This window comes from Tenrec ecaudatus, chromosome X (genome assembly GCF_050624435.1).
Source record: "Tenrec ecaudatus isolate mTenEca1 chromosome X, mTenEca1.hap1, whole genome shotgun sequence".
NCBI lineage: Eukaryota > Metazoa > Chordata > Mammalia > Afrosoricida > Tenrecidae > Tenrec > Tenrec ecaudatus.
Window position 1 is genome coordinate 136,009,908 of NC_134548.1, and position 13,149 is coordinate 136,023,056.

At 40.8% G+C, this 13,149-nt stretch overlaps 1 pseudogene; it reads left to right on the forward strand.

Annotated features, from left to right (window-relative positions):
- Positions 1 to 3,251: 3,251 nt before the first annotated feature.
- On the forward strand, positions 3,252 to 3,725 carry LOC142434056 (mitochondrial import inner membrane translocase subunit Tim17-A pseudogene; annotated as a pseudogene).
- The last annotated feature ends 9,424 nt before the right edge of the window (positions 3,726 to 13,149 follow it).

The window sequence follows — 13,149 nt, forward strand, 5'->3', positions numbered from 1 at the left end:
CATCATTCCAAGAAGAAATCTCATCTCCTTTAGCTATGACCCTGAAAGCTTCCATCTTGCCAGAATTAGACCATTAATTGACTTTCCATCTCTGTATTTTGCCTCTTCTGGCCTTTTCATATAACTTGGAAGAAATACAGCCAGAAAGTTCCTTAGAATTGAAGATGTCGAGATTCCTCTCACTTATTTGGCCGTGTTATCAGGAGGGACCGGTCCCTGGAAAAGGACAGCATGTTGGTAGAGAGGCAGATCCTCAACAAGATGAATTGACAAAGCGACTACAACATGGGCTCAAGCACAACAAAAATTGTAAGGACCGTACAGGATCAGGCTGTGTTCTGTTCTGTTGCACATTGGGTCACTATGAGTCAGAAGCAACTTGACGGCACCTCACAACAATTCATCAACTCAAACATTTTGGTTTGTGATACCACGTGCACATATGGCTAAGCTGTGGAACCGAGTTGTTGGGTCAAACATCCATTATAAAATATTACATTTGGTCCATTGGATTTAAGTAAAAGACTGCTCTCCATACGGTGGGTGGACCTCTTCCAATCAGTTGAAGGCCTTAAGACCTAAAAAGGGGGTTTCCTTAAGGAATATCATGGCCCCCCTCCCAAGAAACATCTTGCCACAACTCTTCATCTCCTCCTGTCATTTGTCCTGCATATTATGGGACACAAAATTGCAGGAATTGTTTCCCTGGTGCTTACCTATGGATTTTGGAAACCAGTCAATCAATCATTTTACTGGTTCTGTTTCTCTAGAACATTCTATGGCCCTTTGAGAGTGTTCTTTTTGTTTTGTTTTGGAGAGTGTCCTAGCTACAGAATCTAAAGGATATTTTCTTCATTGATTTTGACATTTATGGAATTGTTCCCAAATCCAGTTAGACTTAAAGGAATCATAGATTTTATTTTAAATAGTAAAGTGTGTATTGATAGTTCTTAATATGAAAAGGCAATTCAGATATGCCAACGATCATCATTGGACACAGATATCTACTCAAATATTTATTATTAGAGACAAGGTTCTAGGTGATCATATATTTGATATCATATAGCATTTTTTCATATTAATGAGCATAATATTGATGTTGTTGGTTGGTGTTGTCAAATGGGTTCCAACCCACAGAATGGAACCCTGCACAGTCCTGTGCCATCCTCACAATGTTTTCATGTGTGAGTCCATCGTTGTAGCCACTGTGTCGATCCAGCTCATCCAGGGCTTCCTCTTTCTCACCTTAAAAAGCATGATGTCCTTCCTCAAGTACTGGTCTCTCCTGACAGGTCAAAAGTATGTAAGCCAAAGTCTTGCCATTCTTGCCTGTAAAGAGCACTCTGGCCATAGTTCTTCCAAGACAGATTTGATTTTCCTTTTAGCAGTCCATGGTACTTTCAATATTCTTCTCCAGCACCACGATTCAAATACAGCAATTCTTCAGTCTTCCTTATTCAATGTCCACCTATCACATGCATGTGAAGCAATGGAAAATACCATGACTTGGGTCAGGACACACCTTAGTCCTCAAAGAAGCACACTTGCTTTCCACTATTCTAGAGCGGTCTTGCGTAGCAGCAATGACACTAGATGGTTGCATACATTTGAATGTCATGTTAACGGGTCTTCCTTGTAGATATGCGTGGTCGATTATATCCTGTGACAGATAGCACTGTACTTTAGGATAGATCTCGAAATTTGTTTGTTTTTTTACGGTGAATGTGGTACCACTCCTCTTGAATTTTTCTTTCCTGGCGTAGTAGACCAATTCAAAACGGCCAACGCCTGAACATTTCAGCTCATGAATGCCTGAGATACTGATTTTTCTGTGTTTAATTTCATTTCTAATTATGTCCTTCTCCCTGGATTCATACATCATACATCCCAAGTTCTGACTATTAATTGATGCGTACAGTTCGTTCATCTCATTTTGAGTCATGCCACATCAGCAAATGAAGTGCCTGAAATCAAGACGGACTCTGTGTTGAGGAGGCAGCCCACTGCGTTTCGAGTGTCTTCCAATAGGAGTGGTTCTTCTTCCAGCACTATGTCAGCCAATGTTCTGCTGCTATTCGTAAGGTTTTCAGTGGCCAGTTTTCTCCAGAAGTAGATTGCCAGGTCTACTTCTTCCTAATTTCTCCAAGTTCACCTCAGGTGACCTTGCTGGTATTTGAAATACTGGTGGCATTGCTTTTAGTAACACAGAAGCCACCATAGTATCACAAACTGCCTCAAGGCCCCTTATTAATTACTTGACTGGGTTAGTTTGGAAATCTGCTGACAAATCCAAGTGTGAATTCGTGCATCAGAGAGAGGCTGAAATGAACATTCAGTTTTTCAGGAACATATCTATTGTGTATCCTCAGGGTAGGGAAGTTCTTCTAAAGCCTAATAACTCCCTTGACTTTACAGTTCAGAAATGCTTTGAGATGAAAAAAACAAGGGGGGGCCAAGAGATGAAATGCAATTTATATGCTCCATTTTAGCACCTAGAAGAATCCTTGTCCTCTTCACTTTCTCTCTTCCCTGGCTCCCCTCCCCTCAGAAACAAAGTGTTCTCCTAGCTGTCCTCAAATAGGGATATAACGTTAATGATTCTCATATTCAACTAAGCTAAACAATCGAAACTCAATAGAAAGTCCTTTTGTCACCATAGTTTTATCATGTTTCTCACTTAAGCCATTGAGTCCGTTCTCCAAATGTAATGGATAACTGGATTTTTTGTTAACTGAACTATGATTTTAAACTGTCCTAAGGAAGTTTTCTAACTAAACATATAATCCAATGACGTATTTCATACCTCGCTGACTTTAGTGCTTTTCTGAGGCAGAGAAAGCATGTTGGCTATGTATGTGTATTACTTTGAGGAAGAGTTTAGACTCGCTTTGGGCTAGCAGCTGGAGGGAAACCCTCAGGGAGCAGTAGAGTATGGCCCTTGAACAATTGCTAATGACTTCATCTCTCAATATACTAACTCTAAAATGACTGGGGAGAATACTGCCTAGAAGGTCCCTCTGTCCAATACCTTCTATTACCTAGCCTGTTCTTTCTTCAAAGGTTAGCATATTCCTGACCCTGAGACATTAGCTATCTATATTTTATGTTCACCAACATAACTGAACCAATATGGAAACCTTGGGAGAATGTGTTATGTAAATTACCAAGATGGCTATTATGTTAATTATCAAGAGAAAAAAAAGTGTATCTCAAAAATAATTTCAACTGTGGCTTGCACTGCTAGAGTCAATATGGAAGAGTATGTGCAAGAACCTTGGGCTTGGAGAATGGTGGCTGTCTGCACTGGGGCCTTTGCAATAGGCACCAAGCAACCAAAGGTTTTAAAAATTCTCCAGTGGGAATAAACCACAGAGTATGAGGGGGGTTGACAGCAATTAAAAGTAGGGTATCACAGTGGGGAGGTGGGTTTGAGGTTGTTCCATGATTAACTGTACGCTTCCAGTACAGTGCCAAAATGGTGCAAGTCAGAGGCAAAGATCTCTGTGACTCCATCAAGAGAGGCGATTTAACAGGAGCCAGACTGGCAAGTAATGGACGAATGGCCATGGTTGAGTCAGCTGCCATGCATGGCATTTCTCCTGTGTGTAATGGAAGGAGTTGGTATTTTATTGACAAGATTTCCTCAGTTTACTGAAGATCCTTCACAGTTGCCTTCAACCCAGTGACTATCTTCAACTTTTGGAGACTCTCAACACTACCAGTAGGATGGGTGCCCCAAGATGTAATAGAATGAGCTATTATTGTCCAAGAAGGATTTGGAAAGATCAAGTTACAGTCCATTTTTAAAACAAGAAGTGAGACAACGTTGGCCAAATAGAAGACACTTAGCACCTTTTTTATATTTAAAGGAAAGTGGGGGAACTAGGAAAAGATAAAACATATTTATTTATTCACATTTGGGTTGCATTTGTGATCAAAAGAAATGCTCAATAGCATCAAAAGAAAAATAAGTAAGTGCTTAGAAGATGAAGAACCAAACATGACCATCATTTCCTTGGGGACTTCTCTATCTGTTTTTGTGTATTCTGTTATTCAAACAATGAAACACTCCTAGAACTTGCTTTTTCTTTTAAGATAGTTTGTAGAGTTCCACTTTTCACCCACAAATGGTTTAAATAATGTAAGGTGCATTTAAAACTACATGTTTAATAATTAGTCCTTCATCCACTTGAAGCGAATTGTGTGAGAATGACAGAATCAGTGTGAATCCCCCCACAGTAAAACTCTTTATGAACAAAGGGTATGGTAAATTGCTTATCCTTTAATTTGAAAGTAAAATATGCTCTGCCTTGACTTTTAGCATGTTGTCTCCAACGCTCTTTTCTTGTTAAGCCTTCTATGTCTTGGTACATGGTCACCAGAAATCAATTATTCTCAATCATGCCCAATGCTGTATGAGAATTACTAAGAGGATACTCTTGGCACTGAAGAAATTTGGGGTTTATTGTGTGCTTCAAAATGAAATAATGTTTTAATGGAAAAATAAATAAATTGCAATATTTTAAAAAAGTTTTCCTGATCCTGAACTAAAATCTTTCCCAAATCAATTACTACAACTAGAATCAGAAAGTCTTTTCTTTAGCCAACTCATCTTCTGTTATCAAACCCACATTCACATATTGCTATTTTGCTTCTTTACTCTTTGTCCAAAGTGCTAGAATAGGGAGTGGCGCCTGTTCTGATATGGAGGCCAGCATGACACTCCATGCTTAGCGCAATAGGAAAGAAAGACCAAGTGATAAAAAAGGGGGCCATCATGTTTGACAAAGTAGGTCAGCGAAGACAAGTGAAACCCTCATGAGTTGGATTAGCACGACAACGAAAACAACACACTCAAGCATACGAATGATCATGAAGATGATGCAAGACTAGGCCACTTTTTATTCTGTTTTACATAAGATGTCTATGAGTCCAAGTCAACTCAATGACACTTAACAACAGTCCGTGCTCCCTTCTGGGAAAAGCATGTCTGAATTAATCCACTGGTCATTTCCAACTGATTAGTAAGTTGTGTTCTAAATTTTGTTTGAAACTCAAAAAATATTTTTTTTCTGTAAGAGCAAAAGGTAGGGTTACCAGCTGAGCTCACAAAAGCCAACAGATTATAAAATCAACAATAACCATGGGTCTGCTGATAGGAGCCTGCAATCTGGGTGTTGAGAATAATAGGCTACAATAAACAGAATAGAGGAAGGGGTCCCTTCACTCTTCCTTTTGGAGAGTGAGTTAGTTTATTGTGCTAACCTGGCCGGTAAACACATGTGCGGTTAATTGAAGGGCAGAGAGATAAATGGCTCAGTGAGGCTCGCCTCCTAAGTTCTCAGGTCTATTGCTTTCTGATTGTTGGACCAGGGTGCAGCTGCCTTAGCCAGTTCCCTGTTTCAGCTGGCAAGGCTCATTTCCTGCAAGACGTCCCCGAGAAGCCACATGGACCTACCCCACTGCAGTCCTGTGTGCTAAAGCAGCCCTGTGGAGACCCCTGCCAGCGCTGAGATGCTTACACATTCACTGACTCGGTTTTCCTCCTGCAGTAGGCATCATAGTGTGTTTTCTGAGAAGGAGGAGGACTTTGTGGATTGGCGTCAGACATACGGGTTAATGTTGGCCTTGTGGGCTTGGACAGCACTGGGTTGGGATGTTTTCTTGATGCGCACTTAACCTTTATATAAAACTCTCTCTTATACATGAGTTTCTGTGGGTTTGTTTCTCTAAGGTACCCAGACTAACACATTATGGTACCAGGAGTGGGGTACTGGAGAAACAAATCATAAGATGGAGAATAGATGTTTGTTTGACCTCTCCCTCGTGGTAGTTTTTCTTCTTTGTCTAGCCAGAGGTCAGACAAAGCCACAGTTTAATCGGTTGTTTTCTGGGGGAAATATGGGAAGTATGAAAATAGAAAGTTTGTAAGCCCACTTGCTTTCAGCCAGTAAAATTTGATCTTTAGATGGGTTTAGGCCATGCCTGCAAAGAAAGCTTTGAAAAGATATGCCCCAGGGGGCAAAAATGAGGAGCTGATGTCAGGGACTTATGTGAAAGGCAAATGTTTTGAGAATGATGAGGGTAACGAATGTACAAATGTGCTTTATACAATTGATGTATATATGGATTGTGATAAGAGTTGTATGAGCCCCCAATAAAATGATTTTAAAAATTTAATTAAAAAAAGGTATGCCCCACCAAGTGATCTGGAGCACTCAGGAAACAATGGTCTTTGTCAGAAGCTGGAAAAAATCTGTAACCATGATGAAAATTCCTCTCTGGGACTGAACGTTAAAGGGAGCCTGTGGGCAGGCTGAGATGCTTGCTAGGTGACCACCTGGATCTCCTTGTTGAGTGGAAATAGGAGAAATGCAGCGCACACACACACACACACAAAGAGATGGGTTGAGCTTGGCCACTGACATGCGTGGACCTCATTTACAGGAAAAAAGGAGAAGATGAGAGTGGGTTGACTGGTCTAAAGTTCATGACCTAGCATGAGGGGGCTAGGCTTGTTGAGTATTTGTGAGAGCCCATTGTCTAAAGGTAAGGCGGCCAATGGGCAACCTGGGGAGGCTGAGTGAGGCAGCCCATATTGAGTTGACCAGAACTTGACCAGATGGAGAATTTGGAGTCTGTGAACTGGTGCATATTGTTGCTGACTTTATGGATGGCCTGTCCGGATTTGACTTTGCTTATGGATGCACACTTCACAAGGTTCCAACTGGAATGAAGATTCTTCATGTCAAAAATATGATTGTCTCCTCAGAACACTGGGTTGATGTAAGTGGGCAGTATATAAATTGGATTCCCAAAATTGAGGGGATAAAGGGATGAAGTGGTTGCCTTACAAACTTTCATAGGTGGAGGAACAAATTCACGGGATTGTAGGGTTAAGGTGAAGGTGTTACTTAATTGCATTTGTGAGGCTAAAGAATTGTGTACTAGTGCCAAGTTGGCAAGGGGTGGATTGAAATAGTTTATTGTGCCAACTTGGCAGATAAACACATGTGGGGTTAATTGAAGGGCAGAGAGCTAAATGGCTCCATAAGACTCCCCTTTCGAGTTCTCGGGTCTCTTACTTTCTGATGGTCGGACCAGGGTGCAGAAGGCCTTAGTAAGTTCCCTGCTTCAACTGGCAAGGCTCACTTCCTGGAAGACATCCCTGAGGAGAAGCCACATGGACCTACCCAGATGCAGCCCTAGGTGCTAAAGCAACCGTGTGGAGACCCCTGCCCGCGCTGAGATGCTTACACATTCAGACTTGGTTTTCTTCCTGCAGTCGGCATCATTGCATGCGTTGTGTGAGATGGAGTAGGACTTTGTGGATTGGAGTAGGACAAATGGGCTATTGTGGAACTTGCGGGCTTGGGCAGCAATGGGTTGGGATGTTTTCGTGATGTGCACTTACCCTTTATATAAAACTTTCTCTTATCCATATGAGTTTCTTTAATGCACCCAGACTAACACCGATGATTTTCAGCAAAATTTGACTTGCATGTGATATCAATTATATTGTTCTATTGATAGAGCTAACAGACCGAAAATCAGCAAGAATACAGAGGACATGAAACACCACCAATCAATTTGACCTAATCGACATCTGTAGACTACCACACCAACCAAGAATAGAGTACACATTCTTTTCCAAGTACACGTGGAACACTCCCTTAGCTATAAACACATCTCCATAAATTGAAAAGGATTTTTTTAAGTCTGTTCATTAATCCCAGTGGAATCAATAACAGAAGGATATCTGAAAAATTGCCAATACTTAAAAATGAAACAATTTTCACATGCCATATGGGTCAAAGAGAAAACATCACACAAGGGGGTTCAAGCTAATTGTATTAAAACACCCCATGTCAAATGCTGTGGGATACAGCTAACACTGTGGTCAGAGGGAAGTTTGTAGCATGAAATCATCAAATGCTGAAACAAATGGACAAGGAAAAGGCATCTCCACACTGCGGCAACAACTTCTCAATTACCTGTCAAGATATGGAAAATCAGATGACACAAAAAGGTAAGAATGGGTTTCATCATGAAGACAGGTCAAAAAAGAGAAAAAGTTTGGGGGAGCCTGGAACTGTAGCCAAAGGGGCAGGAAACACTTGTCTCTCGAAACTGATCCAATCTGAGGCTACAACGCTTATCAAATAAGTTGGCTTCAAGGATTCCATCCTGTACAAAAATGGGTCTGAGTTCCAATTTCAACACTTTCCCTGCTTCAGTGCCAACTGTGGATTAGAACAGACCCCCAAAAGATCCATACCTTCTGGGTTAGGTTAGACTGACTTTCTAAAGTTCCAAATCCTTCCTGATGCCTTCTCAGAAGAACCTATTGAGAACAAGATTTCCCAAACAACACTTAGTCTGAACTAAAGCGCAGATACATATGGTATGAGTATCTTATCCATTTTATATCTCATTTCCAGCTTATGTCTTATAAGTATTATCTTCTATTTGGTTGATATCTTAGATTAAGTCTCCTGGAATGCACAGAAGGTGCCTGGAGAAGAGTACCTACTGTGTCATAATCAATTATACATCATAAATTTCTTTAATGATGATGATATAAAGAGAAAAATAGCATCATGTGCTGTATATAATTAAGATCATTAAAGCCTTTAACTTATGGGGGAGCTTATGAAACAATTGCATGAGGGTGACATCTGACTTCACCATCGGGTCACTTGCCACTCCAACCTTCTTACCAATTCTGGTGACAGCAGTCCCTCCCAGAGCACTCTCTACATCTCTGCTGGATGCAATAACTCATTGCAGTGGCTACACATAACTCACCGACCAGACTCCTGATTATGAGGCTGATCAGGGAAGTTAATAGGTAACAGTTAAGGGTCAGAACTCTTCAGGATACAATTCTTTCATCAGGACAGCCTCTTCTTTGCTATGCCCCCAGATAAACCTCTGGCTCTTGGCCCCTTGGCCTGGCCTCAGCCCAGCTGGACAATATTACAAAGCTCTTATAGGACTGCTAATAAATTCCCACAGGGCACTCCACTCCATTCCATAAGCAAGCCTCCTGCACTAAGGCGCTCACCTCTACTTACTCTATGGGCTGGGGAGCCCACCACTCTCTCTAAAGTTCTGGCTGTGCTGTTGTCTCTTCTCTGATGTCACAACTCTGTCTTCTAGATTTACTGGATTTAGGAGGCTCAGTGCACAGAGATCTTGGGATCCAAGGGAAGTGTTCTTGACCCTTCTTTCTTGATGGTTATGAAATCATACCTCCTACTGCTTAAGAGGGCTAATCTTATACCCAGCAGGATAGTAAAATTGATGAATCCCCACATTTACATTAGAATTCCAAGTTTTTACAATCACCATTATCCCTTAACAACCATTCAACTGAATCCTAAAATCCTATCAGCATCATCCATAACCTTCTTACCCAGACCTAATTAGGGAAAGGTAGTTTGAACCAAAGGGCTTCAAAAAGTTGAAGGAAAAATATAATTATCTAGTTTTTCGCTTCTTGCAGCCTATTTAATGTATACACCATCAAAATGAATGATTTCATTCTTTTTTTAAAAATCATTTTATTGGGGCTCATACAACTCTTCTCACAATCCATACATACATGGTGTCAAGCACATCTGTATATCTGTTGCCATCCGCATTCTCAAAACATTTTCTTTCTACTTGATCCCTTGGTATCAGCTCCTCATTTTTCCCCTTCCCTCCAAGCCCCCCGCCTCATGAGCCCTTGACAATTTATAAATTATTATTTTCCATGTCTTACACTGTCTGATGTGTCCTTCACCCACTTTTCTGTTGTCCATCCCCCTGGGGGTGGGCATTATATGTTGATCCTTGTGAGCAGTTTCCCCTGTCTCCCCCACCTTCCTCTTACACTCCTGGTATCGCTACTCTCATTATTGGTCCTGATAGGTTTATCTGTCAAGCACAAAAGGACAAGTACAACATGAGTCTGCTGAGGTAAGTTTTAAAAAATTCAAAAAGGGGCATAGAAAACATATCATTATATTTTCATCCCATTTTTCCATGAACTTTTTGAAGCCCCTCATAGTATAATATTCCAGTCAAAGTATAAGAACATTGGTGTGCGGTGGGTGGAGGGTCAGCATGTTCTGAGTCTCAAATTCAAGGCTATTTAGCTATGATTTGACAAAAACCAAGGGTCAGACTAAACTAGAGGTCAAGCACGATGTCATTTTCTACCTCCTATGTCTTCAGTGAAAGCTGTTTCTCATTTGAAATGACAGATTTGTGTGCCCTGCACCCAATCGGAATCTTCTCCTTTGTTGTATTCACCGTCTTCACTTAGCAACACATCAGCTGTTCAGTTGAACAGCTTAAAACAGTATCCAAAAACCGGGAAAGAAAGGCAATTACTTGTTTAAAGTATCTCCTCTCAAGTCACCACTTCCTATAGCCTTTCTTTCTATATTCATGTCTATTTTGGTCTTCAATAGTGGTTCTCAACCTGTGGGTCGTGACCCCTTTGGGGGTTGAATGACCCTTTCACAGGGGTCACCCGATTCATAACAGTAGCAAAATGACAGTAATGAAGTAGCAACAAAATTAATTTTATGGTTGGGGTGTTACCACAACATGAGGAACTGTATTAAACGGTCACCGCATTAGGAAGGCTGAGAACCAATGGTCTACATAGTAAAATGTCTTCAATTAGCATGAATTAGCATCTTTTGAGCAGCTCCTCTTTGACATTCTAGAGAATCTCTTTTCCCCTAACATGTAGTCTCTAGACATAATTTCAATTTAGAAAATTAAATATTTATACCTTTTAACAATGGATTATCTAACATAAAAATAACAAAAGCACTAATAATAAAAGGCAACATAAATAAATGGGACATCACACAATTTCAAACTTACATTCATCAGAAGACTTTATTAAAAATATGAAGAGACAAAATCCTGATTGGGAGGGTATCTTCAGAAATCATATACCTGATAAGAATCTAATAACCAAAATATCCATAAAATTTTGACAACAAATACCCCAACCATGAAATAGGAAAAGGATTTAAGTAGCTGTTTCACCAAAGAGGACATTCAAATGGACACCAAACACATGAAAAGATGCTCAGTCTCATCAGTGATCAGAGATGCAAATCAAAGCCACAATGAAATACTATTTCATTCCCACTAGGATGTGCAAGCTTAAGAATGAAAAAAAATACAAATAACAAATTTGATGAGAGATGAGGAAATGGAAACCCCTGTGCTTTGCTGATAGGGATGCAAAATGGCAATAGCCATTGTGGAAAGATAATGTGGTAGTTCCTCAAAAAAAAAAAAATTAAAGCTTTTAGGACCCAGCAATTCCACTCCCAGATAACTAAACCAAACTCACGGCCACTGAGTCAATTCTGACTTATAGGACAGGTTAGAACTGCCCCTAGGGGTTTTCCAAGACTGTAACTCTTTGGGAGAAAGCCTCATTTTTCTCCCACAGGGTGGCTAGTGGTTTCAAACTGCTGACTGTGGTTAGCAGTCCAATACGTAACCACAGTGCTGCCGAGGCTCCTTCCACTCTTCTTGAAAGCAGACTACAAAGACACTAGAATATCCAGACTCATTGCAGCACCACTCATAATAACCAAAATGTGAAAACAATATAAATGCCCGTCAACGGAGACATGCATAATCAAAGTGCAGGGCATATATACAGTTTACCACTACTCAGCCCGTAGGAGAAATTAAAGCATGATCGATGGTACAATGTAGATGCAGCTAAACATTAGATTGAGTGGAAATAACTCAATCACAAAAGGTCAAATATTGTATGACCTCACTTACAGAAAAAGACAGGACAAAGCACATGCGTAGGGAACAACGTTCATTCGTGGCTTCCAAGAGCATGAAAATGGGGGTTCATGGAGATGCAAATGTCAACCTCAGGGGTTGTACAGCTGAGCTGTACACCTATAAAAGGTTGAACTGGGGGAGAGGGGTAGTAAAACATTTAAACCATGCTTCTGATCCTTGATGACACAGACTATTAAGCTGCTGTAATGAGTTCATTTTAAGAGGCAGTCTGGACATCGGGATCCATAAAACCGGGGAATAAGGATGCAAAGATCAAACACGGCTTTTACACTGACATGTTGGTTCACATTACATGTGTCATGGGAACATGCCTACAGAAAAGGATGTCACAAAGCTCAGTGTAAGAACCTCATTTCAAAGATTCAAAAATGCTTTCCTGGGGATGGGGAGAAAAAAAAAAGTTTCCCTGCACTGAATCATCAGAGACCAGGCGGCCGTGACCATAATTTGGTGCCATTTTAGAAATATTATAAGAATCAATTGAGAGACTCGCCATCAGCAAATATTCGGAGCCAATACAAGATACAATGTCATGGTTTTATTTCTGGAAAAGACTGGTAGCTTCTTTATATAATCCCAAGGGAAAGTTTCTTTCAGACCTTGGTATCAAGACATGGAATTCTCCACAACTGGCTTTTTAGACACTGTAATGTCTGCAACTGACCATATTAATTTTTCTTTCATTGTGATCTCCTGGCATCACAGAGCTAAATTTTGTTTGTTTGTATGTTTTTATATTGTTTTATTAGGGGCTCATACAACTCTTATCACAATCCATACATACATCACTTGTGTAAAGCACATTTGTACATTCACTGCCCTCATCATTCTCAAGATATTTGCTCTCCACCTAAGCCCCTGGCATCAGCTCATTTTCACCCTCCCTCCCCACTCCCCCATGAACCCTTGATAATTTAAAAATTGTGTCATATCTTGCCCTGTCCAATGTCTCCCTTCACCCACTTTTCTTTTGTCTGCCCCCCAGGGAGGAGGTTATATGTAGATCCATGTAATCGGTTCCCCCTTTCCACCCCAGCCTCCCTCCAACCTCCCAGTATCACCACTCTCACCACTGGTCCTGAAGGGATTATCCGCCCTGTATTCCCTGTGTTTCCAGTTTCTATCTGCACCAGTGTACATCCTCTGGTCTAGCCATATTTGTTAGGTAGAATTGGAATCATGATAGTGGTGGGGGGGCGGGGGGCAGAGGAAGCATTTAGGAACTAGAGGAAAGTTGTATTTTTCATCAGTGCTACATGGCACCCTGATTGGCTCGTCTCCTCCCCAAGACCCTTCTGTAAGGGG